Source organism: Xiphophorus maculatus, chromosome 6 (genome assembly GCF_002775205.1).
Source record: "Xiphophorus maculatus strain JP 163 A chromosome 6, X_maculatus-5.0-male, whole genome shotgun sequence".
Taxonomy (NCBI): Eukaryota; Metazoa; Chordata; class Actinopteri; order Cyprinodontiformes; family Poeciliidae; genus Xiphophorus; species Xiphophorus maculatus.
Genome location: NC_036448.1, coordinates 14,441,686 through 14,465,776, shown reverse-complemented (window position 1 = coordinate 14,465,776; position 24,091 = coordinate 14,441,686). Strand labels below are relative to the sequence as shown.

The 24,091-nt window shown below is 36.6% G+C and overlaps 1 protein-coding gene across 6 annotated transcripts in view; it reads left to right on the top strand.

Annotated features, from left to right (window-relative positions):
* The first annotated feature begins 326 nt into the window (after positions 1 to 326).
* tnr (tenascin R) overlaps positions 327 to 24,091 on the top strand; it is a 177,460-nt gene continuing 153,695 nt past the window's right edge. For all 6 annotated transcript variants that reach the window (XM_023335636.1, XM_023335634.1, XM_023335633.1 and 3 more), the window contains exon 1: positions 327 to 637. The gene's annotated coding sequence lies outside the window, so the exon portion shown is untranslated. The remainder of the gene's footprint in view (positions 638 to 24,091) is intronic.

Here is a 24,091-nt window from a genome sequence, read left to right as displayed (position 1 = left end):
TAGCTGATGCAAGCTGAAATTCTAGAGCAACCTTGATGTTCTCTTTTTTAAAAAATAAATAAATATAAAAAATAAAATATATAAATTCGGACCCTCCGAGCAACACGGCCACTAGAGGTTGCACAAGCAAAGATACATCGATCAGTTCTGAGAGAGGTGAAAGCCAGAGGAATCAATTGAGAAAGAGCAACCCCCCCACCCCCCAAAACAAAAAAAAAAAGCTGATGGTGAGATCGCATGCAGTTCAACTCAGCAAAAAAAAGAGTGACAGAGTGAGGGGATAGCTGGAGGGGGTAACAGGGGTAGAAACCGGCAGCCAGAGTGAGAGCATCTTCAGCTCGCTGGAGAGAAAGAGGGAGGGAGAGAGCGAGAGAGAGGGAGCGGAACGCCAGGCTGCCCATCCTCATATTTCCTTGTGCATCTGTGTGAGGCTGTGTGAGCGGCAGAGAGGGCTGAGCACATCTGACTCTCGTGGAGGCAGCAGGGACTCATTCCACTTGGCCAAGAGAGATCGATGCTTTTACGTGGAGCTGCACAGGACGGCTGAGGACCCTCCTGCAGAAAGTCTGCGCAGCACCACCAAGAAATTAAAGAGAACAAGAGGCAAAGACTGAGTCCATCACAAAGCTCCGACCGGGTGAGTTAACTTGAGCTTTTTATTTTATTTTATTTGAATGGAGCAGAGTCTGTTCTGCACGTGTGAGCTACTTTGTGGTAAGTGTATGTCTACTTATCTCGGCTCTTCACTCATGCACAGTTTTGCACATTTATCAGCCTTTTGAAGTTGCTGCATCATCTCAGTTTTTAATTTTGTGCCAGAGCATTACAGTCATCGTCTAGGGCAGGTGATTAACTGGGGAGGCTCGGCATCAATCAAGGCGTTATCACGCCGAGCAGAGGAAATCACAACAATAGTTGCCTAACGACCCTTTATTGTTGGGTTGTTGAGAGGATATTTTGCTTGCAGTGTGGTTCAAGTGTACTGCAGGAGCTTTGTGTCAAAACCCGGGAAAATGTGTCTGCAAAGCAAGTCCCCCTTGAACAATTTAATAAGGGTCACTATATAAGCTTGCTTTGAGGAAAATAATTGACTGGTTGATGCTTATGTCAGATTGTCACTGTCTTAATTGAAGTAGATGTTTGTTGAAAGTGACTGGTTTTTACTGTAGTTTTAAATGTTTTTTTGTCTGGAAAACAATTAATAAATAAACAACTGTAGCTCTGAATAAAATCCTCCTTATACAGACAACTCTCAACATTCTGAGTTGATGGGACTTCTTTTTTTGTAAATAAAGTGCAGTTAAGCCCCACTTTTTTCATAGCCTCTTAGTAGATTTGCATATTTGGATTTAATCTATTTTTATCCACCTAAAGAGTTTTTTTCTTTCCCTGATAGTAAGTAAGACATACATATCACAGAAGATGATTCAGGAATGTAAAAGTAGTGTCAAGTTTAAAAAGAAATAACATCTATTTTTACTAAAATTTTACTAGAAAACATGTTAAAACTCATGCCTTTTTAAATGATCACTGGAAGATCTCTATTGACATAACTGTCGAACCCTTCCTATAAAATTTTTGACTAGCTTTTTGAATGTTTCCACTGGACTTTGAGTCAAAATGTGTCAGGATGAGCCCCAAGTCTTTCATGTTAGAGGATTTCTTGTCATTACCTTAATCATTTACTCTATTCAATGATTCTCTATCAGATTTAGGTCAGGACTCCAAATTAGACACTCCAAAATGTTACTACTTTTAATCAGAAGAAACATATGGATAAAATTTATGGATCACCGTAAACTTGAATCCACTATGGATATAAAGACTTTCAGTCTTAACTGCGGTTTCATTATGATCCCAGTTGCTTCCTTTTGCAACCCAAAAATGACCTTTTTCTGAGCATGGTTGATGTTATTTCTTTAATTTGCATGCTCTGTACTATTTTGACAGTAATTATAAAGCTTTCAGACTGTTGGAGAAATGAATTAACTTGTCATTTTATCTCAGATAATTTAGCATGTTTCAACTACACTCTCTTGTTGGCATTTAAAGTTGATGTTGATGTACATACATTGAATTGTGGTTTGAAATGCCGTGTCCTGCTTGAATGATCCCCTCATCCATCTGAACATGTCTCCATTCCTCTTTCAGTCTCTGCTCCTCTGCCTTTGTAACACCCCCCACCACACACCTCCACCCAGTGTTTTGCTGTGAAGGTTATTGCCATATATCGAGCTGGTTTAATTTGTCAAAGTCCGACAGACATATTGTCCATGGTCAGAACAGGAGAACGGGTTGGGGTTGGGGATTCAATTCAGTTAGATAATAGCACAATATTGAAAGCAGAGGTGATGTATTCAGCTCTGGACCTGTCTGGAGGAGGACAGACTGAGGGGGGAAAAAGGCAGATGTGGTGAAAAATAGGAACACAAGCAGAGAGAAAACCATCATTTCATGTAAACGCAGAGACTGATCGGTTGATTTCCAAGGCTTTTTTCCAAGGTGATGTGATGCTTGCGAATGGGAAGGCTTGAGGTTTTCATTCCTCACACAAAGCTTGGCTTTCCCTCTCTCCCATGTGAGACCACTACCGTTAAGCTGAGACACAAAATATGAGGGATCACTCACTCTTTTTATCCAATCGTTCTCCTTGTGATTGCAGTGGACCATTTTTTTGAGGTTTCTTCACCTCACTGGCTATTTACCTGTTCAAGTCTTTGCACTAATTTTTATTGTCACATATCTTTATTCAAAATCACATCGATTTGGTCACATGCTTAAAATCTTGTACTGATTAAATAACGATGACGTCAAAGTTTAGTTTAACATCTAAATATTAGTTTGTCCAGTGTATTTTACCTTCTATGTTGTTTTTAAAAATTGGGTTTCATGTCTGGATTTCTGATTCTGTGTATAGCACTTTGTTAATTACATCTTACAGAGTCGAACAATCCAATCTATACAAATACTTGCTCAAGTCTTTCCCGCATTCTAGTTTGCATTTGTTGAGAGTCAGTTTAGATAAGAGCCTGCGCTTTAGTCTTTGAATTGCAAATGGTTTCAGTAAATTACTCCAGGAGCAGGTGGTATTAGTAAAATATTTTTCACACTCCCTCCTTTTCAGGGCTATCACTGCTGTTCTCTCTCCTTTCTGACTCTTTTCCATTTGTTTCACTGCCAATGGGCAGCTGAACAAGATTGCAATTGTCTGCGTTATAATTAATAATTTACATAATGCTTTATTTTGATGGGAGTTTTATTCCCCCACTGCAGCCCCCCTCACGTTAACGTTAATTGTGTTAGCTAAGCTATACGGTCATTACTTATTGTTAGGAAGAGAGTTAAACGCTTACATATCCAGCTGTAATTATCGACTGCGGCGTCCATCAGATAATGTGCAGATTTAAACACAGGGGAAGAGAAAAAACAGAGATAGAAATCTTTAACCATTGGTTCTAATATCCATCACACAAGTATATTACCAATTAGATTAGTGCGACTCTATTACAGAAACAACAATCTGGAAGTTGTTATACAAACATAAAAACAAATGCTTATAATTGAGCGTAGAATTTGAATTGGGGAGATTGTTTTTTCATATTTTTAAGGACCATGTCTGTAGCCTGTTTTAACGTTATGTCGGTCTGTGTGCTGAATCCTGAGTAGGCTGCTTTGATTTATGTTTTCAAGGTGAAGGAGCAAGACATGGGCATTTGTCTGAACAAATGCCAACTTTTTCCTCTCTGTCACTTTCCTTCCATCTTTTTGTTTGTTCTGTGCTGCTTATCTGCTTTCCTTCACTTACAGTTCCCTCCATGAGATGTCACACATATAATAATCTGGCTTGTGCAGCCTATGAGTGTGCAAGATGTGGATGTGAAGTAAATTTCATGCCAAATTATTGTGTATTCATCACCATATTGTCGTTGTATATTGTGAAATAATTAAACCAACTTTGCCTTAAATTTAATTTCGGTTAACGGTATTGCACTCTTTTATACTTTTGTTTATTTAAGGAATGTGTTCTCAGGTCTGAGTTGAAAACTGGTTCAGATTAAGATCTGAGAGTAATTAGATTAATGTACTGCTGCGCATAGCACAAACCTTGCTTTGTAAAACTCTGTTATGCTTATAGTAGATAATTGATTTATTAAGTATGCTCCTGTTAAAATGCTGGGGTCTTGCCATGGCACATTGAACCACAATACAAACTTTTTATACCTTAAATGTGACTTACATCATGTAATTTCAAGTTAAAGACAAACATACCTTTTTAGGGTAAAAATATAAAATCACCTTTAGGTTCAGTTTAAGTAATAATTCTTCTTTAGCAGGACGCCTCACCTCGACTTGGCGATATACGCCTACTCCCACTTTTCACCATTTTTTTCCAAATGTGTGAGGAAAGCTATTGTCTACACTCTTTTTAAGGCCTTTGGACTAACTTACTTGAGAATTAGAAAAAAACCTAGATAATTTCTTTTTGTTTTGCACATGCATAATTACAGCATGGCCCTATTCAACAAAACCCACATTTTTAGTGCGAGTAGAAAGTTACACATCGACATACTGGTTAATACCCACAAAGACACTTTTCATAAGTGGTGAAAACACTTTCTACAAATGAGATGCTGCTGTCCAAATGTTTGGTTCATTGCTCATTGCAAATAACAGATTTAATGGAGCCGAGATGTCCATATTTTGCCATGCTGACAATTTGAACAACTTTACTTCAAAAACAAGTGGGATTGTTTGTTTGAAACTTTTCATCAAACAGTGGAAGTGAAATTATATCAGGGTAAATCAAACAAAAATATAGTAAAATTGTTAAACTACAATACTTGTTGTATTAGTATCATGTGGTTAACAGGTAAGCATTATGCAGTACTGCTGTTTCCCCAAACTTTAAATTTGTCAAATAAACACATCTAAAGTAAAAACATTTTTTAAACTAATGTAGTGATCTAATGTGTATTGATATAAAGCCATATTCAATTAGTTATATTATTAAAAAGTTAATTTATTCCAGTGACTCAATTCACTAAGTGGAACACATTTTATACTAGGTATTTGTTGCACACAGACTGTTTTCAAGCCTTTACTTCTAATTATGACGGTTTTCTGCATACAACTAATGGAAACCCAAAATCTAAGATTTGAATGTGACATCAGATGAGAAACCATTTTAAAACAAAGAATGTGAGGTTAGTAAAAAGTATGTTTAATATTTTCTCAAAGGTAGTTAATTTCAAAAAGTTATTTTAAACAGAAAAGTGAGCCTTATCAGAATGCATTTTATAATTTATTGTTGCTGGATAGATAGAGGTTGGTAAAAAATAAAGCAAGTCTGAAAGAAAACCTTTTTGAGCCTACAAAGGAATTGAGACTGGAGCCAAGGGTCGCCATCCTGTGGGGAAACAACACTAAACCTACGACCAAAGCTACGATGTAATAATTTGAATCAAATGATGTGTCAGAATGGTCTAACCACGGTTCCAAGGTAAATCCAATTGACCTGTGGTTAAGCTAGAAAACTGCTGTTCACTGTATATACAATGTAACTGTGAAGTAGTTTCAGTTTTTAGAAGTCCAGACTACAAAACACTGCAGTTGCAACTTCTTCAAATTGTAGCTTGACTAAGTTGAATAAAACCACATATATCACTTTTCATATTTTTACATTCTACTTTGTGTTATTCCATCATGCAAAATGCTACCTGGTAACAAAATCATGAATAGTTTTGCATGACACTATATGGATGCATTGGTATTAGATTTGCTTAAGTAGAACAATTTTCTGACAATGGATTTACGATCTTGAAGAAGTTTCTTTTTTGTAGAGCAAATTTGATTCAAATTAAGAGTGAGGGGCATCAGTATAAAAATGAACATGGGATTCAGCTCACATCATTTTATCTGACTAGTGCCACCAACATGCCTAATATATGTGGATATTCATGGATACCACACACACCATAACTTGCAGATGATTTTATTTACTGTCCTTCGCTGCAAACCATTGACGTAGTTTGAAGATCCTGATCGTAATAATTATGCTCATAGAGTGCTCTAATTAATGAAGGTTAAGGCTGCTCAAATAAATCCTTGAGACAATAAAACATTCAGTTTCACTTTTCTCTTCTTGCATTAATCGTTCAACCACACAGCGCTTCACAGGGGTCCAATTCACCAACAGGAGACGGGATGATTGTACCAATTATGTTCATCGTATCAAGAAGCTCGTCTGTTTGACAGCACTGCTTCAGAAAGAAGGCAGTGTGCGCTGGCTTCTCTTCAATTTCGGAAAAAAAAGGGACAGAGACAGAAGGGTTGATAGAACAACAAGTTTGCAGTATTCGCTGAGAATGGGATGTCTGATTGAGCGAGGTGCTGTAAATTTCCCATATGCAGTTTGTGAACGGTGTAGAGTGACAGTGCTGAGTGTGGGTAAAACAAGAATCAATAAGGATGTCCAAGACAGCCGCTCTCTGCTATATGCAGGAACACCAATAAAAGACATTTATGTTTTCAAACTGTTTTGATGCCATCTACTTTGACCTCACAATCGACGGAGCTGTTAAACTTGTTGGAAGTGTATTAAAATAATTGCGCTGCCTAGCACAGAGGATTTATGGTGGTGGGACAGGGAGAGAGTATTGGGTTTTTAAGGCCTTGTGGTAGTTTTTGTTTTACTGTGTGTTAAACAGTGAGTGAAGAGAGTGAAAATGGAAAACCTGATAGGATCATAAAACGCAGGGAGAAATGTGAACTGCCCACTTGAAATAATGTGGGCAAGATGGAGGGCTTTGCAGTCAAGAGGAGTGGAAATCTTTCTTCTGTTCTTTCCATCCTGTACCTGAAAGACGTGTTTTCCACACGGGACGACACAGTGGAACTGATAAGCCTCTGATTTATATTACAAAGTGCCTTAGAGATGTGTTCACCTTGCTCTTTACTTTCAATCTGTTAAATCACAGACAAATATTTTTTTTCTTTTGCCAGAATGCTTGGAACAGAATAGAGAGAGTTCAGAGTTCAGCTGAAGCTCCTTGTTGAAGTGTTGCTGCTTGGCTTATGGTTTTTATTATGAAGTACTGTACTTTAGTAGGAAGGTTTTATTTTTATCCTTGCATCTTCCTATGCTCTCTATGATTTACAGTTGCTGGGAGAGGCCACGTTAATGTTCCTCATTAGCGAAACTGCATGTATCTAAACTGGAATTCTTCCACTTCAGCAGCTACTTAGCATCTGGTGTTATCTCTCCCTTGTCCATCTTTCTCATTCTCTCATTTCCTCCAGCCTTCAGTTTTTTGTTTGTTCACATTCTCATATGGCTTCACTTTCAATTCCAGAAATAATCTTTAAAGGTTTTCCATCTTTTTCACAATCTTTTCTTTGAACGATATTTACCGCTCTAGTCACGTGCCAGTGTTTGTGCATAGACTTTATATCAGTGCCAGTGCATGTGTCTTGTGATATCTATAAGCACATTGCTGCATGTATGTCCTTAGGGAGAAGGGAGTGTTTCAGATGACCTCTGTGCTGCTTGCTTTTAGTCCCTTACTGTAAAGTAAAAAGCCTCAAGTTCAGGCGGGAGCCCCCTCCAGGCAGCCTGTGAAGAATGTTCATATATACAAACACAGCGGCTCAAGAGACACCTTTAGCTGGAGGGTAAAACAGCTATGGCTCACCTCGTGTAACAGCTGTGCTGCAAAAGGACAGAAAAAAAACTGATTTTTTGAGATTGTGGCTTGATACAGTTTAAACTAGATATGCAAAAGGGCAGTATTATTTGTCTTCCTGGCACATAGCGATAATTTATTGCACATTAAAGAAACTTTGTTACCTTTAGCTGTTTTAAAAATGTGGTATGCGTCAGACAAAATTTGACTTTGCAATTTGATGCCTTGAAATTGGCTTTTGTCTCTTTAAAAAGCTGTTACTTTTTCTGACATTCCCCATCAGCATGTCGTCACGACAATGCTTCTCATTATGCCGATAACGAACCATTGACAAGATGTCATTGGTTTTTAAACAAACTGTAGATTTAAGGTCGCTTCAAACTGCTGTAGTCCAATTTCATTTTTAGCTTGTTTTTATGTATTTAATTTTATTTTTTGACATTAATTTCAGATGGATCTTTTTATGTATTAATTGTTGTATAAAAGCCTCATGTAGGATTTTATTATTATTATTTTTTTTACATATTGACTTCTTCTGTACTTAGTGTTCGGTTGTGCTTTACCCAAGATCTTCCCAATGTCGTATGCTTTAGTTTGGAGGTAAACATGTTCATTTTTGGAACACAGAACTGAAAAATGACTGGACTTTGTATATTCTGAATTGCACTTACTTGTTTAAACAAATAATGTGGCACCTTCAGGCATCTATAAATTCTACCCAAGGATAAAGCAGACAGTTGAAGGTCTACGGTTTTCTTCCAGGTATCTAGGCTCATTATTTTATTTTATATTTTTGTGATTTTCACATTGTTTCAACAAGCAGAAGCTGAGTCTTACAGCTTGTTAAAATACACCAAGTGTGCTTTCAAATAAGTGAATAATACATCAGTAGCTTAAGAAGCAAGAAAGAAAAAAGAATATTTAGTCTGAGCTTTCCCCAAAAAAGAGTAGAGTCATAGTAAAATTATCTACAAATTTAAATATTTGGTAATTAAAAATCCTTTTGGTAATAGTAACTGATCTCATGCAGGGGTTTGTGTGTACAAGCTAGGCTTTAGGAATCCAATATATTGAAACATATTTGAACTCTTATAAAACCTGGACTGATGAGGTGAAGACAAACTATTCGCTGAAGAAAATTGGCCCCTAAAATCTGGCCTGAATACATTAATTATTCTATTCATTATGATTTGAATTTGCATTTATAGAGATTTTTACAATGGCACAGTCTTCTTGAAAACAAAAAGAAATAGTTTAAAATATGATGCTTTGCTGAATAAAAATATAATATGTCAACCACATCTGCATGCTGGAGTTATAAAGGGATCTGGACACAGAGATAAAGGGCCGGAATCAGTTCAGTTACTTGCTGTATAGACTACAAACATATTTTACCCTGAAATATTCTATATTTGCAAATGTTTTCACTGACACGGTGTACATGACATGTCTCCTCTCCTCCCCTAATTACTGTGTCAAACTGGCAGCCTGAAAACAAAACTGTCAAGTCGGAATAAAAATATCTTCCCCAAGTTATCGTGGAAGAAAACCTGGCTGCTTTTATTCTCAGAGAGTGAGGAAGATGCAAAGTCTGGATGGAGTGAGTAAAAAATGTCTTTTTGATGTTTAAGTACATCATCCAGTGTGTCAGTGTGGAGCGAGAAGTGAAGAGCATGCACAGTGTCGAAAGCTTTTGCAGCCAAAGATGTTTTTAAAATCTGTTGGGGAAAGTCCAGATTTGGTCTAAAAGTCTACGTTTTGCCACACAAAATCTATTCTGCTTGAGCAAACAGCACATCACCCAAATGTTTCTATGTTTTAGAAACTGGGCTGACAGAGAGAATTTGTTTTCTGTTGTCCAGTTGCTCTTTGAAACCATTGACATCCCATATAGACAAATTTATCTAATCTCCAATTGACGAACCTTTTTCATAATAATAGAGTAATGGCTATGGGACAGTCACCATTATTAAGATGTACCCATGTACAAGAAAGAAAGACAAATTTGCCTGTCTGATGTTTTTTGTTCTGTTTCTGCTGGAAGTGCATTTAGTGCTATGAAAATTATTTGGGGTTAGTTTGACCAACTTGTATATTAACAAACAAAATCTAAACATTTAGTTTTATCATTATCAGATATCCATTTGGTTGTTGCAATTGATACACAAATGAATTGATGCCAATGATATTTACCCAGTAATATTATCAACACTCAAGGTTTGAAAGCTCAGACGTGGGCTGAAGAATGTCGCTTTCATAATCTACGGTTCTATAAATTCTTTATGCATGTGATGGAGGTGGTAAAATAAAAGCAACACTGTTCATTATGAGGCCACAACTTGCTCATTAATGTGCCTATGCAAAAATAAACATGGGGCTTTGCATTCCCAGCCTTACTCTATAAGGAGCAGACGGGCAGAATGATGCACTTTTAAGATTTGAATACTGCTAACAAACTTAGCATTGTCATTTTTAGTCAGGTTTTATTAAATTAAAATAATAAAGACGTCTGCTAGATACCCATATCATCAAAAATTATCTTGAGCATATTAAGCCATAGTTGGAACATGTGCTGTGATTTTCTTTAAAATCATATAAATTCGGTCATGTCATATGCTTTTGTTTTTAGTTGCTTGTGTGAATTGCATAAAGCATAATATTTTTCATTAAGTTGCCATACTAAAAGAATATCATACTGACCCACACATTGAAACAGGTCAAGAGACACTAAACAATAAAAGCTGAAGTATTCCTTTTTTAGTATAGTATATACTTTTGCTTTCTCTTGGGTCAACATTTTTCGTACAAAAAAATCACTACTAAAAAGAAACATGGTTGACCCTCATCATTAAATTGATACTGAATTCAATATCAATCTGTTGGCTTTGAGCATTTACTTAATATTGTCCAAAGCTCAATTAAAAAGCTATTCTCATTCTTATTGCTCACTGTCATGGCTTCAGTTATTCCATTTGCAAAAAGAAAAAGAATTTTTTTTTCTGAAAGATTACACATTTAATTTAAAATGCAGAACAGAGCAGTTATAATTAGATATGCATCAGATATAACTTGTAGCAATTTGGACAGAATATATTTTGTGGTACGGAAAGCGCCATTCGTTATTTTTGCAATAAAACAATATGAACTTAGGGTGAGAAATTTTGTATCCTTTTAATAACAGCAACTTTATTCTGTGGTGTCTTGCTCCTATGTGTCATCAATATGTTAAAGCTTTTGAGCTTTCCTAAAATGAAAAAAATAAAAAAATAAAAAATAAAATATATAATTAATAAGGCAAGCATATTTGCAAAGAAATCAAATTTCTCCTAGACTACTACTTCGAATGCACAAAAATCTTGGAAATCCAATATATAATCACATAATTTTGAAGCCACCCTTTAGAAAACAGTGTTTATGCTGCATTGGAACAGTTCCTGCTAGGCTGTACCTGTACAGGAGCTACAAGCTTTTGAAAATATGATTGCCGATATTCACTTTCAATATTTTGCAAGGAACCAAACTTCTTTCACAGTTAAAAATATTACACAAGAAGGCAGCAATTTTCACAAGGTTTCGTTCTTTGGGTTCTGCCTAAAAATCACTGCTCTGGAGCTACACTCAGATTTCACTGCAAACTACTTTAGTTATTTTTTATTCAAACAATTCAGTGCAGTTTTAATGGTTGAATTTGTGTGGCTTTGTCTGTTGCGGATTTCTAAAATACTCACACAAAACCCAATGAAAAAGACACATGTTAAGCGTTTATACAGCTTTCTTTTAGTCTTAGAATGTCTTTATTATTGGAATTTCCATTTAAATAAGTGTGATTTTTATACACGAATGACTGCTGTGCCAAAGTATTTCCAGTAGATTTAATTTAACAGACGTTGACACTTGAGTCTGAAATTACACTTGCTGTTAGGTTAGGAAATTCAACATTCTTTTTTTTGTTGAATTTGTAATCTCATTACATTAATCCTTTTACAAACCATATATTTATCAGTCTTAATAGTTTTGGAAAGTAATAAAATATTTTCTTTTGGACTTGACCAAAGACATTACAACCAAAAACTAAAATGTAGCACAAGAGTTATTTTTCCTACAATACTATCTTCTTTAATTCAATTTTATCAGATTTCTGCACCAGCAAAGAAAGTGCAAGAAGCAAGTACAAATGCACCTACATGAAAACATTGTGTAATAGAGTAGGTTTCAACAAATATTTATATTATGTTCTAATCCAATCTCATATACTGGATCGGGATTGTCATCAAGTTTTGTTTTTTTTCTTTTTCTTTGGTGGGTTGGGGCCAGCAGTCGATGCAGCACATGGCTAATAATATATCAATGGAAACTCCCCATTACCAAACCCATTTCTAAGCCTCTGCTGCTTTTATGATGATTCATATCATACACACTGGGCATATTTTCTTAAAATTAATCAAGCAATTGCAACTCAATATTTTGGAGTCAGAGGGAGACTGTCGTAATGAGGAAGGATGAAAAGCAGCACTGTTTTTATAGCTGGTCCTAATGCCATTTTCAGTCCTTATAGAACAATTACAAGAGAATACTTTATTACATAACTTTATGCTACTAATTTTTGAAAATTAGAATAGCTAGGGAAAGTCCAGAAAGAAATATCCTCTCTATGATGAAGAATCATGAGGTATCATGAATTGATTTATATCCTATGAAAGTGAGACTCTGAATAGGTCAATATTTTTACTTGGATTGATCAAGGGGAAAACGTATCTTGATCAGGGGAGGCTTTGTTTCTATTGCCAGCATTTTACCAGCTGTACATATGGTTTTCATGTAAACAAAATTTCAAATTAGAGGTAATAAGATAGTAGTCTTCTGGGATTTTCGATAAATTGAATCAAAATCACTATGGAGTCCCATAATGATGACCAATGGGAGCTGTAGCTGTTGTTCATGCCTGCAAAACATCTCTGTAATACAAAAAAGTCAATATCACTTTCAAGTCCTATTTTATATCTATGAATTTACTCGTGTTATGGTACTATACTGTGAAAAAAACACAGTTATTATTCTTATAATATTATTATTCTTCTCATAAAACAGAGAAACTGTTTTCATATAATTATTTCCATTGCATTCAAAAATAAAATAAATAGATTTAATGTTTTGAGAACCTTTCTTCAGGGTTCTGTCATCCCTTTTGGTGGAAAAAAAAAGATTTTTTTTATATTTCGTCTTTAATAATGAATTTTTTGTAAGATTTGCAATGAGGGAGTTTCTCCTTTCTTTTCTCTTCAGGGATCACCACATCAAATCATCTGTATCTATTTAGTCTAGTGCTTCTCAGTTCGGGTTCCCAGGCCCCTCTGCCCTGCATGTTTTAGGTGTTTTCGTTCTGCCACACACCTTACTTGTATAAGTGGGTGATTAACAAGCTTCTCCAGTAGTTGATGGCATGCAGAGGAGGTGATTCAATTATTTGGATCAGGTGCGCTGGAACAGAGATTGATCTAAAATATGCAGGGAAAGGGAGCCTGAGGATCATAATTGAGAAATACTGCTTTAGTCTCATCTTCTGCAACTTCTACCTTTGCATTAACTAACTTTGTCCTCTTTCACCGCATCCATAAATCTTGTTTTTGGTCTTTCTCTTGGGATGCCCTTTAGCTTCAATCTCTGCATCTTTCAACTGATATGTTCATTGTCTCCCCCCTGAATATGCCCAAACCATCTCAGTCCAGCATCTTTGACTTATTCTGCAAAATATCTAACATGAGCTGTGCCTCCTGATGTACTCATTCCTGATCCTATCCATCCTCATTACTCCCAGAGAGATCCTCAACATCATAACCTCCAGTTCTGCCTCCTGTCTTTTCTTTACTGGAACTGTTGCTAAACCACACAACATCTCTCACTGATGTCTTGTACAACTTTCCTTTCAGTCTTACTGATACCCTTTGATCACAGCTGACACCTTTCTCCACCCAACATCCAACATGCTTGTGTATCCTTCTTCACTTCTTTTCCAGATTCTCCATTGCTGATCTGGACTTTTGAGCCTAAGAATTTAAAGTACCTTCATTGGTTTTGTACACAGATGTTTTCTCTCTTTCTGGGCCTAATCTTCAATCCTTTCTTTACCATACCTCTACCTTTTTGGCCTTTCTTCTATCTGCATCCCACTTTCATTACCGATCACAGTGTCATCTGCAAACATGAGTCATGAGTCAACCTGTCCATCACCAAAGCAAACATAAAAGGGCTTGGATCTGATTCTTGATGCACTCTCACCTTCACTTTGAATACCACTGTGGTCCCCACAGCACACCTCACTGCTGTATCACAGCTCTCCTACACCGCTCTAACATTCGTCTCTGCCACTCCCATCCTCCTCCAATGAATCTCCCTTTGTACTTCCCTGTCAGCATTCTTAAAGCAAAAAATACATCCATAGCTTTAATAAACAAAACATTGAGTGATCAAGCAATTTCTGCACTTATTTTTGTGCTTTTCTTTATGTGAAATAAATTTCAGCCTCAGATAACTGGTGGTGGATTAAAATGTGCTGCATCACTGCTGTAAATTCAGTAGATCCTGAAGCAAATAATTAAAGCTTTCCAAATGTGTTGGGGTTCCCTTCAGATACTTTTGTAATGTAATAAACAAATCACAGCCACAACTAAGCTTTTTTTTCTCATGTGAGAAAAATATTCAAAAATAGTCCAAAGAGAACAAAAATAATTTCTACTTGGATTAGTTTTAAAGTTACCTAAGCTCTAAATTAGTAATTAGAAACATAATACCATACTACACAGTAAGCAATCTTTTGACAGGTATACTTGTACACACTGTATACCAGTATGTATGTTAGGTCTGGTAATGAACTCATTTTAAGTACATAATCATGGCAGTATGCATCCACATATACTTCTATCTAGGTCAAAGGGATTCTGTGCTATTTGTTACAAAAACATTTAACGTGAGCAGTGGTTCTCTAATACCTGTCCATGAATAGCTGAGAACAGAGCATCAACAATGCAGCGGTAGCTTTTTGCTACTTCTACACCTTTGTAGCAATTAAATTGGTGTACCTTTAATTATTGTGGTGGTATTCAGCCACTAACTGCTTGAAACCAAATGACTTCCTGACAGCTACAGGGTCACAAGCCAGTATGTACTGCTGGGCCGCTGATTAAATTCACCCAATAATTAAGCAGACATCATTGATTCCCTGCGGAGAAATGGAGAAACAGAAAGAGCATGTGTGTGAGAGAGAACCTTTCTCTGTGTCCCCGTGCTTCCTGTAGCCCCTGCAGCGTTGGGCCAGTCAGATATGCGTAATTTGGGAAATGAGCATAAGTCGATTCCACTTAAATAGACAGTGGTGGTTGGACACATCGATGTTCCATGTGTTGTTGACTCCTGTCATTTTCCTCCTCTCTGACTTCCTCTGTGTAATCAACAGAGAGATCGAAGCGCATCAAAAGCTGTGTCCCAGATTGTGACTGTTTGAGTTTAACATGATGTGCAAGACTTTAAAAATAAATGTTCAAATAGCAGCACACTATGAGCAAGATATGTCTGTGTGAGATTCTGAACACCTTACCAATTCATACTTTTACAGTCATGAGGATACCGGTTTCCTCATGGATCTATTGCCTAACATGTAACTGTTTTGAGGGTGATGACTAAGGGGTTTGCACATGCTAATAAGAGTGAGGCTAGTGATTAGTTAATAAATCTAGAACTAAATTATGTGGATTCAGTACTGCTATTGTCCATGGGTTGGTTTTTTTTTTTGTCTCTGCCAGTGTTGTTCGCCTGCACATTTCTGTTGACAGGCATTGTGCACACCACTCATTACTGTCATCCACATTAGATTGTCACAAAAGCTGCAAGCTATTTTCACATACTGTAACTACTCTAGTCATGCAGCTTGGGGTTCCAGAGTTTGAAAATGTCACTTTTTCTGTAAAAAGCAAAAACTTTGCATATTCCAATAACCCTTGCCATAAAAAGCTAAAAAGGAAACAAAGACAATTTAGCTTAAATTTAGCTTAAATACCGTTGACTTTCTTTGGTGTAGTAGGATAAACCATTCTACGTGTTTAATCATCAGTCCAATATACAAGTAACTGTAATTTAAAAGTTTTGATGCTCTGATTAAATTTTTGTCACTAGTAAGAAGCTACGAAACAGGAACTTCAGCATCATTAACCAGTGGCAGGATTCTTGTTTTGTCTGCCCCTCTCTTCCATTAATTGTTCCTGACAAGCAGGAAGTGAAAAGTATTTTTTTTTCTTAGTGTATTAATCTTATAGCATTCACATCCACAGGTGATAATAAAAGCTTACACTTACTTCACCAAATGAAGTAAGTGAAGTGTCATGTTGGGTGGAGCTATATCACTCTGTGAAAGTGTTTCTGTATAAAGAAACATTTTAGCATTTTAATAACAGATCTCATAGCAGGAGATAATGTACAAGCTGATTTTGCTAACTGGCTATTCAGAAGAAAAGAAAAGAACAAGTGAAAGAAACCTCTTTTTTTACCTTGATATCAGTGCAGTTATTTTGTGCTTGTCCCACAGAAAACAATTATCTAAATGAGAAAAACAGCAGATCTCTGCACACTATTTCTTTAGAACTTCATCTTGAGATATGATTCATGGTTTTCTTTTTCTGTTATATGGTTGGTGTTGCTGTTTGAATGGGCGTATTATTGTCAGTGTTGGCACACACAGTTATTGCAGTCACAAGAAATTGTGCTGCATGAGTATGACAGTCAAGAGTCCTGGCAGATCTTAGTGGCCAGGAGCAGATGATGATACTTAAGTCTCAACATTTGCAGTTTAATAGATAGTAGAGCACACTTTGCCTTTAGGGCTTTCACAGTGCAACAATGTGCATGGTGCGTTTCCACAACAGATGTTAAGCAACATCAAGATTTATGTATGGTTCTACATATACTTTTTGTGAGATTTGCTTAGTAACTGTGGCAGCATGCAAAAGGTGACAGATCATAGAGTCATCAGCTGAAGGTGTCAAATACAGTATCTCTTTAGCAGCTAACGTACCTAAGTCTAACACTTTGATATCAATTGTATAATTAGATTTCACAGTTTCTTAATTGCTTTTAAATGCAGACATATGGGTAATAACCACAATCACAGCTTAAAAGATTATTGTAATGTGATTATGTTTTTGCATTTAACACAAACTCAAAGCAATATATAATCATGACTCTTATTTATGTGTAAGTTGATTATGGTAAAAATGTTATTGCTTTTTCTTAATCATATTAACTTTCAGTGACATTGTGGTTTAGTTCTCTACACACTCCTCTCAAGCTTAGCTTCGCTTAAACACCTTTAGTCAAAACTGCATTCTCACTGTGATTCAAGCTAATTTCCTGTTTTTCTTAAATGTAGTCTATACCAACATTTCAACCAGGTATGGCTGCACAGCCCAGCTGAAGTTACTTGTTGTTCAGGCAGTATCATGATCAGTTTTGCATGACATCTGAGAGTTGTTTAGGGTGCAACTTTTTGTTGCAGATTTCTGTGTTTGATTTGCGTGAGGTCCAAGATAATGTCAATATTTCCACAAATTATTTTAGCTGGGTAACCCACACAGATACAACAGTAACCCTAAATAAATCAAAACCTTTTGGGAATAGGACAGATGGCGGTTTTGCATGCTTTACCATTTCTTGTTCAGAAACCACACTCCCACTCACAAGAAGATGATTTCCTGTTGAAGCAAATTATTTTTCAGGTACGAGGATCCATCTATCTTCCAGTGCCATTCACTAAAGAGTATGAACACATTTATTCTGTGTTCTGCCATCCTTATAAAGGACATTGATTGGTAGGATGGATTGTAGGCACACTCTTTTGTGTGAGCATAATGATTTTTTTAATAAGACAGAAAAAAAAAAGTCTGGCAATGTTAGCATTTCTCATTACGAAGACTGTCCACCCAGAGAGATTTTGCACAATGAGCTATTCTGTTCTCATCCTCCCTCACTCTCTGTTTGTTGGTCCCTCTCATACTCATAAATTTTCTCCCTTTTCTCCTCCTTTGTGACATTTAGTAGTTAGTTTTCAAGGGGGTTTTATTCAACATGCCAAACCTGGAAAAGAACATAACTCTAATCATCCCTGCTGGACACAGATCAGAGTAACTCACTGAAAAACAAACTGTTATGCGGTTTGTTAGTTTTGAATGGCATGCGCTATAGAATTACGGAACAACAAAAAAAGTGCTTTTGATTTCAATTGGAGTTTGGGGTAAATTTTAGTTGGTTTTTCCTTAGGTGATCCCTGATTTCACTTGAAATCTACTAGTTGATCATTTTGAATTGTATTCTTATGAAGTTTTCTATTACCACAGGGTTTGTCAGTAACTTGATGTACAGATAAGAAGTCTGATCAGACTTATGATCAGTATCAGATGCACATTTTTTTCCCCGTTAAAGTTGGCAGCTTGCTTTTCAGATCTACCCAACAGTTTTGCAAAAGGTAGATTTGTCTTCTTATTTAAATGCAGATCCAACAATACGTCCAACTCACAAGATGAAACAACACATCTTCTTTTCACAAACATGTAAGGGGGTCAGACTGTGTGTGTGAAGGGGCTGAAGAATGGGGGAGTGGCTCTGTGTTAGAAGAATAATTGTCTTGACAATGATCAGGTTGTGCATGGTGATGTGCTATTTCCCAATCTGGATAATTTATCTCTTTGAGTGGTCAGTATGGCTGGAATAGCTTAAGTTTTACCAAACTATTTTATATTTTAAACCAGAGATTGTCAAAGGCAGCCCATAATGTTAAACAAGAAAACAGAGATTGCAATGCATAGCGGTCACATAGAGTGGTAACAGCTGCAGGTTGACTTGAACTTGTCTTGCTGCCTTGGTCCCTTTTTAAAAACAAAAAACAAAATAGACAGAGAAAGCTCAAAGTATTTTGTACAAGGGACTTGGGATTAGTACAAAACCTGGCTAGCACTCTGAGACACTGAAATGTTTTGAATATTTATTTCATACTACATTACTAGTATATAAACTGAAAAAAAAGTTTGTTCATGTACTGTGACACTTGCGAAGTGCGTGCACAAAGTATAGAAATGTTGTTTATGAAATTTGTGTTCAGCCACATCAGAGTACACAGTGGTAGCCTTGTTAATAAAATATGAATATGGACATCTTAGAAGAAGGAGGTCTATCCTGCGGACTTTAAGTTTATTTGGTAAAGATTCCCAGTCAATGTTGTTGTTTTTTGCTACCAGGCATTGTCCTGGATTACACCTGGCTTTGTTTCAGCCATTAATTTGGGGCCACTATCTAACCCGATGACAATCCCATCTTAAACCCATTTTTAAACCTATTTCCTACCTTTTTGGGCACGATATATAAATACTCACTGACAACTGTGAGTGTCAAAAGATAATTACGTTTGCTTATCCGGGTTTTGTTTTTTTGTTTTGTTTTATTTTTCCCATGCACTAAGTGAAAAATGTGACATTTTTCTCAGTGCATGCAATAAGTAGTCAAAGTAAAGCTGGGCACTGAGATAAGACTAAGAACCATCACAAGTATCACAAGCTGCCTTTTTTCCTTGCTCCTTTTTCTTTTATTACAAGTGTGAAAGGATGGATGCAAAAATACACACACACACAAATACTGTCAGTGCAGGCTCAGTACTGAACCATTGGTTAATGGGAAAGAGAAATATTCCCTTTTACACATTGGGACAAGGTCTCATTATCTAGTTCATTTCCAATTAGCAACATGACCAGTATACAGAATGTAGCAGATTATAGAGAGGTACTATTGTTGGCTGGATGGATTTTGTGTTTCACTGCATGTTGCTGCTCAGATAGGCAGTGTGCCTAGAAACAGCAGTGGTTTTAAGGAAGCAACACCGTCTTTGGTCTGAGGAAAGTAATGCCCGGAAAATGGTGAATAAATGGCTGTTTTGTTGGCACACCAAAGTATTTCTCTGAGAGAGGCATGCACAATTTCCCAATGGGGCCTAAAAGCTTCGCCATAGCCGTGACCAGCTTGATACATTAAAGTGAAATGAACAAGTTTTTGAGAGTGATGCAAACTTAGATTAAACATCCGAAGCTATTGTATAACTTTTTCAAAGACAAAACATACAATTCTGTGCTGGATTGTAAGACATTACATTTTTGTTTAACACAAAATACCAAATTTCCTACATTAGGTAAGCGTGTCATGATGGATTACCCCAAAAATATGTTGTCCAAAGTATAAATATTTCTTTTTCTCACTGCCATGCTTCACATTTGAAATTCAGTTTACTTTAGCTGGTTGCCACAAGCAAGTGTGAGATGGAGGCAAAAAGCCACGAGACAAATTGGATAAATGTTATTTCAGGAGAAATATTTAAATGGATGCAGGAATCTTATTGAGCTAGTCATGCTTGAAATTGGGTGAAATCTCAGACTATCAGAAAATGAAAGATTTTGTATTCACCTTTTGTGAACTCAGGGACTTCTGCCTTTGTCTTTTATGAAATTCTTAACCCATGAGACTTTTTTTTTGTTTTGTTTGGGTATGTTTAGATCATATCTGACCTGGATAAGATTATTTTAATCAATAGCAGTGCATAGTAATCAATACTCAACACCGTGTTTTATCATTTAAGCTATTATCAATACTGAAAAGTGTGCAATTCAAAGCTTATTTAAGCCTATATCAGTATAACAGTCTTTGCTCTATAGAGACAATAAAAAAGAAACCAAGGAGGAGGCATTCAAGAGACAATAAGCTTGAGTGAGTGGGAACTGGCACATTGTGTGTTTATTGGTAGCAATTCCTTATTCGAGCAAATCACCTGCGTGGGGGTATTGTGTTTGAGTCGTCCTTTCGGGATAATTTAGACATATTTGTTTGATGCAATAGAGTCGAGTTGAGCACTCAATGAGAAGTCAGCCAATTAAATGTTTATTGTCTTGAGGGTGTTTTAAACTTGATTTTAGACCTTATTCCACAATGGACATTCATATTAAGGGATTAGAAAAGAGGCATTTAGTTTGTTTTAGTGTTAAAATATGGACTGACTGTGAAAAGGTAGAGATATTTAAGAAATGTCTTATTTTACAAAATACTCCAGCAGTTAAAGCTAGTGATGCAACATGTATATTTTGTTATGCAGAAATTCAGTCATTTTTTTACGTAATTTCTTTGACTGTGTGGTATAATGCGTTATATTTTGTGTTTATATTTTTAACAAACACTTTTATCTAGAGCAATCTACAGTTATTGTAAGACAGCTGCGGATAAAGAGATTCTTGATGCTCCATCTTCTTCAACATGTGTATACTCCATCTCAAATACCTTCATTAAAAGCTTCCTGATCATATCGCTTTTCCCCGTTTTGCTGCTCAGATGACTGTTTGAAAGCAGTCAAGGTTACATGTTGGCTGCAAAGAAAAAATACAATCGAGGTATAGACTTTTAGAAATGTTGAAATTAATTATGTCAGGAATCCTACAGACTGTAATAGATCTGTTTTGGTGACTGGGGGTAGAAATGGCGGTTCATGTCATTTGAACCACTGTCTGCATCCGTTGAATATTTTTACATGCTGTCAAGTTATACCAACAATCTGTACTGTATATTATTAAGATTTAATGTGAAATACTGAAACAGAGCATTGAAGGAATTCGAAGTGAAGGTAGAAGTATTTGTGATTTTCAATTTATTTTGCAAATACGTCTTTTGTATCAAGTCCTAAGATCTAATGCAGCCAGCCTTTTATGAAGGCTTTAGAGCAGGGGTGTAAAAAGTCAGTCCTCGAGGGCCGGCATCCTGCACATTTTAGTTCTCTCCCTGATGGTACCAACAACCTTTTCAGCATCTCAATGTTCTTCTTAGGCCTTCTAACGAGCCATCATTTGATCCAGGTGCGTTAAACCAGGGAGAGAACTAAAACATGCAGGATACCGGCCCTCGACGACCGACTTTGGGCACCCCTGCTTTAGAGGTTTGCTGGAGAACATTGAACATTTAATGAACAAACATCAAAAAGACCAATAAACACAAAAGACACTTAAGAGAGGAAAAATCAAAAGCAGAGTTGTGTATGAAAACAACCTCCCAAGATTTGGATATTTCAATGAGTACTGTCTGATCCGTCATGAACAAATGGAAAGAGTATGGCACAAGTACAAACCTACCAAAGTATTGTTCTCCTCCTGAACTGTGACAGGTGGGGATAAGTATATCATTAATCAGAGAAGCAGCCAAGAGAACATTGAACATTTCATGAACAAATGACAAATTCCTCTGGTAGCATCAGAGGAATTCCAGAGATCCATATCAAAAGTGTGTTAGCGTGGCAGAGTAAATATTAGTCGCGCATTCGCGAAATCTGAGCTTTATGGAAGAAAGGCAAAAGCAACAGCAACATGTGAAAGGTCAGACAAGACTAAAATTCAACTTACGTTATTCCCATGTTAGACAGACAGGTTGTGAATAAAAATAAAAAGACCCCATAATTTTCAGACTTTTATTTTCCATCCATTAAACATGTGACATTTTTTGTTGAAGTACAAAATAATATCATAATAAAATATATTGCAGCATGCGGTTATAATGTGGGGGAAAAAATGAAAGAAATGAAAGTAGTATGTTCTGCAAAACATTTTGCTTATTATTATCTGTTGCTTATTAAACCGTCAGTAGCTTTTATTAAGTTTTAGTTATTGAATTTATCAGTGGTTGTGTACTTTGTGTAGTGAAGTGCTTTTGCAATGGAAAAAAAACATGAGTTGGATTCATCATTTACATCTTGAAAGTATATTTATAGCATGTGAATATGGATGACTGAATGTCGTGTAAAGTGCTTTGGAGTCCTCTGGACTAGATGAAGCGTTATACAAGTACAGGCCATTTAGTTAAGAGGTATGAAGGAGTACAAAAAAAAGAAATGTAATATGTGACTACATGAACATAGAGAAGCCTGAACATGTTTTTCCTTAATATTAAAATACTTGAACACAAGTTTAACCTGTTGAAACCGATGGTTATAAACACTGCACCCTTGATCTCCTAGGAGATCTGTGTCAGTCTCAGTCAGCATTTTGTCCTTGTTTTATGCCTTTTTTTACCCATTCAATCCTTAACTCCTTGCCTTCTGTTTTTGTCTCCCTTTGTCTGGTGTCTTTCGTCACACTGACTAACACAATTAATGTCCTTCGAAGTCTGGCAGGCATGCCCATCCACCTACCACCCCAGAAAAATCTGGATGTCTCACCCAGGCAGCTGTAGTTCTTTGGTTCCACGTTGGCTTAGACCAAACCATCTTATTTTATGGTTTGTTTGACCAGTTTGGCTCCTGTGTTGTCTGTGGGCAAACCTGGGGATGGAGTTCACACAGTTCACTCCTTTCTGCCCGAGTCTTTTTGAGTTGCTATGCTTCACTCTTTCTTACCATTGTGAGTCTTTCTCCCTCAGATACTCACACTGTATTTCTCACCAGAGACTTTGTTGTTCAGCACCAGACATAATTCAAAAAGCAGACAAGAACTCCTTGTTCACTGTTCCATATCAGTCAATTACTCAGTCTGTATTTGTGTGTTTGGAGGGTATTGGCGATCTCTGTGGAAGTGTGTAAATGTGCCAAAATGAGGCACAGAGTGGTGAATGTCTGTGTGTGGCCGGGTGTCATTCCTGACTGTGCTAACGAACAGACTATCAGTGTCCTAATTTTCATGTTGCTTAGAGGCTTGTTTCCAGTCTATAGATGAATCTGACAGTGATCAATAAGCTACTGTTTCTGTGCATGGTACAGGGGCTTTTGTTTTGCTGTGTTTGCCTGTGTGGATGCATCGGCATTCTTGTGGATCATTAAGCTCCTCTGGGGGTGACACGGCTCTGTTTTCATTCGGCATCCGTCAGGGAACGAGGTAGTCACGTCATTGAAACATCTGAGTCTTCACATGATAGATAATCAACACATACTACAGAACATTGTTTGATAGCATGACTTTACATGACAGGCCTCTGAAGTGAGTTGACATGTTTCTCTTTCTGCTTCCATAAGAGCCTGAAATAGCTATGATGAGTCATTAATTAATGTGCCTCTTTCAGAAATAACTTCATTCTAGCCCTCAGAACGTCTTCCCCTCTGCTAACTTTTCCAACATTTTTTAAATTCTTTGTGGCATTTTGCCAAGGAACTTATCCCAAGAAAAATCTGAATGGATCCCATTTAATTGTTCTCATTTGATGTCAAATCAGAAACAGACTTCCAGATATTTAATGAATAGACCTGCTATCATATTTCAATTTTCTAGAAAAATGATGTCATGAGTCACTAATAAAGACTTAGTATATGAGATTACAGATTAAAAGATTAAATAATGTAAAATAAAATGAAACCCTAAAAA